The following is a 5,788-nucleotide window of genomic DNA, read 5'->3' on the forward strand; positions in this document are numbered from 1 at the left end:
CGCCCGTCACCCTCCGCGGGGGGAGGGGGCGAGGGGCGGGGACGGAACAACAACAACAACATCCGGCCCCGGCCCCGCCCCGCCCCGCTCGCAGCCGCGCCGGCCGGGGCGGGCCGTGGGCGGGCTGGCGGCCGCCGCGGTGTGGGGGGCGTCCGGGAGCGCGGCGCTCCCGGGGGCACGGAGCGACTGCGAGCGACCGCAGCGGTCATCGGGTCCAACCCCCTGCTCGAGCAGGGTCTTCCTAGAGCACAGGGCATATGATTGTGTCCAGAGGGTTCCTGAGTATCTCCGGTGATGCAGACTCCACAGCCTCTCTGGACAATCTGTTCTGGAGTGTGATCACCTGCACAGTAATGAAGTTCTTCTTCCTTCCACACTGCGGTAGAACTTCCTATACATCAGTTTCTGGCCGTTGTCCCTTTTCCTATTGCTTGGCACACCTGAGAAGAACCTGACTCCATCCTCTGACATCCTCCCTCCAGATTCTGATAGATACTGATTAGGTCCCCTCTCAGACATCTCTCCTCAATGCTGAACAGGCCCAGCTCCCTCAACCTTTCCTCACAAGAGGGAGGAATCCCTCTGCAAACCCTTACTCATCTTTGCTGCCCTCCACTGGACCTGCCCCAGGATCTCCATGTCTCTCTTGCCCTGAGGAGCCCAGAGCTGGGCACAGCACTCCTGATGTGGCCTCACCAGGGCTCAGCAGAGGGGCAGGATCAGCTCCCTCAACATGCCCTTCCCAATGCAGCCTAGAATAGCGTAGGCCTTCTTGACCACAAGAATTTAACCCTTTTTGGGGCATCCATGAAGCCCACAGCTGAGTGTGGGGGTTGGTGTGGATGGTGTGTTCGGACATCTGCTGTGAGCTGAGGGCTTGCCCACTGGTCCCTCTGGCTCAGCGCAGGGAGATGTGGGGAAAGGCTGACCTGCTCACAGGAAGGCTGAGATCAGGTAGTCTGCATTTCCTTTAGTGCTGTCAGTTCCTGGATCTGCCATTCCTGTGGCAGCCTTGAATCCTCCACGGAAAGCAGCATGCTAAGGCCACTGTTTGCCGAGCAGATGAACAATGAATTTGCAGAGGAACAGCCCCTTTAGGACTACATTGATGAATGCTAAGTAGAAAACCCTAAAAATGGCAGGGATTCTTCTTCTCTCTTGGCAGTTTTGGTATTTTTCATAACCTAAACTTAAAACAAACACTGGAAAATGCCAGTGTGAGCATAATGGCCTTAGCAACAGGTAGGCTGTCAGCTGTTGTGACAACAGTGGAAGGCAGTGTGACACGGGATATAGCACTAGTAGGATGACATTTTAAAAAGGGGGAGAGGATCTTTTTTATTTGACAGAGTGGACTGGTGGATTATGTACTTGCAGCAGTATCTAATATATAATGTCAAAGGGTTCAGCCTGAAACAGTTAAAAAAAAAAAAAAAAGGCAAATCTGCTTATCATAGAATGCCTTGGGTTAGACAGGACATTAAAGATCATCAAGTTCCACCCTGCCCTGCTGTGGGCAGAGACACCTTCCACTAGACCAGGTTGCTCAAGGCCTTATCCAGCCTGGCCTTGGACATTTCCAAAGATGAAGCATCTACAGCTTCTCCAGGCAACCTGTTCCAACGTCTCATCCTCACAGAAAATGTAAAAACTGTGTCTTTCCCTCACGGTAAATAATTTCTTGCTAATGTCTAATACATGTCCTTGTAGAAGTCCCTCTTCATCTTTCATGTAGGCCTCCTTCAGGTATGCAAGGCCACATTCAGGTCACCTGGAAGCTTTCTCTTCTCCAGGCTGAACAACCCCAATTCTCTCACCTTTTCCTCCTAGCAGAGGTTCTCCACCCCTCTAGGGTGGGGAAGGCCCTCTGGCCCTTCTCTGGACTCACTCCAGCAGGTCCATGTCCTTCCTGTGTTGGGGACCCCAGAGCTGGATCCAGGGTTTCCTTCCAGGTGGGGTCTCACCAGAGCAGAGGGGCAGAATCCCCTCCCTCCCCTGCTGCCCACAGGGCTCTGGATGCAGCCCAGGACACGTTTGGCTTTCTGGGCTGTGAGTGCACATGGCTGGATCATGTCCAGCCTCTCATCCACCAGCACCCCCAGGTCCCTCTCAGCAGGGCTGTTCTGGATCTGTTCATCCCCAGCCTGTGTTCATACTGGGGCTGCCCCAACCCAGGTGCAGCACCTTGTGCTTGGTCTTGTTAAACATCTGGAGATTCCCATATGCCCACTTCTAATGCTTGTTCATGTCCCTCTGGATGGAATCCCACACTTCTCAGCTTAGTGTCACCTGCAAATTTGCTGGAGGTGCATTAGATCCCTTTGTCTACGTCATTGATGAAGATATTAAACAGTGCTGGTCCCAATACGGACCCCTGAGGGAAATCACCACTGATGTCCATGGGTGACCTCCACCCTCTGGGTGCAACCATCCAACCACTTTCGTATCCATCTCACAGCCTACCCCTTAAATTATCTCTCTCCAATTAAAAGAAAAGGATGTTGTGGGCTTTTACAGGCTTTACAGAAGTCCAGATAAATTACATCTGTAGCACACCCCTTGTCCACTTTCATGAGTGTGAAGGGAATTATACATTCCCTTTTACTTTCCTTGTACTTCATATACCTTTTTTACAATAGCCTCCTTTTCACTAATCTTTCATCTGAAACCTGCAGTTCTTTTTTCCTGGCTTGTTTCAGTATATCATAGAATCATAGAATGGTTGAGTCAAAAAGGTCCATAAAGATCATCCAATTCTCCTGCCATAGGCAGGGAAACTTCCACTAGACCAGATCACTCAAAGACCCATGCAAACTGCCCTTGAACACTTCCAAAGAGAGAGTATCCACAACCTCTCAGGGCAACACATTCCACTGCTTCACTACCCTCACAGGAAAGAATTTCTTCCTAATATGCAATCCAAGCCTATCATGTTTCAATTTAAGGCCATTTCCCCTTCTCCTATCACTACACTGTAAAACCATCCTCTCCAGCCTTTTGTAGGCTCCCTTTAGGTACTGGAAGGCTGCTGTGAGGTCTCTACAGAGCATTCTCCAAGCTGAACTCCAACTCTCCTAACCTACTTTCAATGGAGAGATGCTCGATCCCTCCAGTCATCTTTGTGGCCCTCCCCTGGATTCATTATACTGATCAGTTTATTTTCTGAAAGACTACGTTGCCACTTATTCTCCATTACTCATAAAGATCCTCATGGTGTATTTCTCAGGTGTCAAGTGTATACAAAGATGTGATGATGCTTACTGCTCTGTGTAAAACCAGTGTAGAAACAGTGTGGTTGTGAAAGAATCCATGACACTGGCTTTGCTGCAAAGGAGAAAGCAACATTTTGTGCTGTCACACTGGAGAAGTGTGACAATATTTCTATCATGAGCTTCTTGTAACAGGTTTCATTTTATAAATAACAGAATTCTACAGAGTAACACAGAATTTGCCTGAGTAATAATGCACTTTCGTACTAGTACACAAAGCTCATGGGGTTTTAGTTACTCTTCTTACATGTCTCCCACAGAAATTGCATTTAGCAGGATTGATGGCTCATTAGTTCTGTCGAACAGTCCTGAAATTGAGTAAGTGGACTAAATGTGGACAAAGTGTAATACTGGCAAAAGCAAAGGGAAACCCAGTGGTTTCAGTGAAGCTATGCCTCCTTGTTCTACCTCACTCTAATGATTAATTTGGTAACCAGTTTGTTTTCAGATACCTGTTTCACAGTAGCAGATGGATAATCAAGGTTAATGTTGTGCAGCACAGCAGCACCATACTGAAAGTCTTGGAAATTATATTGATGACTTACCTACATCCCACTTCAGCCCTTGGAGCAGTGCTGCAGGGACCAGCAAATGTTTGAGGTCCCAGATCCCTGTGCTTTGTGGCATGACAGGCTTGGTTAGCTCACTTGATGGATTTGAAATAAGATAAAGAGAAAGAAAGTCCCAAGCCTCCCAATCTCAATTTAGGTGTACATTACTTGCCTAACAAAGGCCAGTTCCACAGTCTGCAGTTTCCAATTGTTCGGTAAGTAGCAGCATTTTATATATGAAGACCTATGGCAGGTAGGATGTGGAAGTTCTAAGGTTCTAGACTGAGGTGCCCATGATGCTTCAGCGTGTGTTCACAGCACCTAGTGTGCTCGAAGCCTTCAGCACTGGACTCAGCAGTACCGGACTGCCCTCAGAGGCTGCAAGGAGACTCCTCATTTTGTGCAGCTTGTTCTACCACCTGCACTGAAGAAGGCAGACCTCTCCTTTGTTTCAAGAAGTATCAGTGAGCTGTCACTTCTTCTCCACTGCTGATGTATCCCTGCTATGTGCCACCCCTGCCACCAGCCATGTACTTCCAAGTCCATGCCTTTACATCACAGTTTGCTTGTGACTGTTTGGTGTCTACTCTGACAGGCATTCTGGGACTCCCACTTACAGTTCATTATCCTTTCTTTGGGAACAGTGAGAGTAATGCCAGGCTCATACTGATTGCATTTTTAAGCAACTTAACTCTCGTTATATCTAAATAAAGATGTTAGGCTTAGAATCCAGACCGGGGAGCATTGTGCTGTTGTTCCAGGTAGGAATGCCCTCCCTCCCCAGTGAATTTCCTTACTGCATTAGGGGAGAGCTGATACCATGTACAGATCTCTCTAACAGAGGTACTCACTGTCCTCAGAGTTGCTCTGTAAGAATTGCATACTGTAATCTAAAGGAGACTTTAAATAATTTCTTTTTACGCAACTCTTTATTCCAGTTCCCCATTTTCTGATTTCTGCTTTTTTTTTACTTTCCTTTCCTTTATTGTTTGTCCCTCTCCTTTTTTGTGTTTCTATCTCAGCTCCCCCTTTGTAATTGCTTCTTTCCCTGCTTTCCTCTGACATCTTTCAGTTGTTACTCACCTCATCCCTCCCATAGTCTTTGTATTGTTTCTCCCTGTCTTTTCCTTTGTTAATTAGTACATTGTTGGGACTTCTGAAGGAAATTGTTTCACGCAACAGGGCATCAAAGAGCAAGCAGCAGGTGCAGGCGTAACCTTGTTCTTTGAACTCCTACCACTACTCAACAGCAAAGCAAAGCTGGCAGGAACAGCTTCTCTTTCCCTGATTAATTAAGAAAAGAGAGGTAGCCAGAAGGAAAACAAGAGTGGGTGGTGATAGCAAGGGAAGGGGGCAAGCAGGGATGGAACTCAAGCCAGAGAAGAGGAGATAGAAATAATGTACACTGCAGAGGAAGTTTAACAAAGCTACAGACCTGTAGCAAACCAGCCATTTACAGCAGACCTCTAAGGGCATCCACATCAGACTTTTCTTTTCTTGGTGACCTGGTCTGCTCTGAGACCTGGTCATCAGTCCCTTCCTTTGACACAGAGCCCCTCACCTCAAGCTTGACTACTCTGTCCTGCTTAAATGTCCCATTGCTCTTGACAAATCTGGATAAAGTGTATCTGATAATGTACGTTTCTGCTAATGGTAAATCAAATAATTTTTTTCAAAAATTGTTTACAGAATTGCAGAAACATGGAAAGGCAAAGTCAGGAACAGGTACATAGCTAAAACTCACACAACAGAACTTACTGTTAGTCATGGCATTGTATTTGTTTGTCTTACCAATTTCATTATGTCATTTCTTGCTGATTAACTGATTATTTTGCAAAATCCCTGTAAACCCCAAATAAAGGAACCAAGATTTTCTGTGCAAAAATCAAAGGGAAGTCTTGGCACCAAACCACTATGGTAGGTCATATTTCTGTTTCTGAATTTATGATACAGGATTGAGTGAGCTCT

This window comes from Fringilla coelebs, assembly GCF_963513975.1.
Source record: "Fringilla coelebs genome assembly, chromosome: 4".
Classification (NCBI taxonomy): Eukaryota; Metazoa; Chordata; class Aves; order Passeriformes; family Fringillidae; genus Fringilla; species Fringilla coelebs.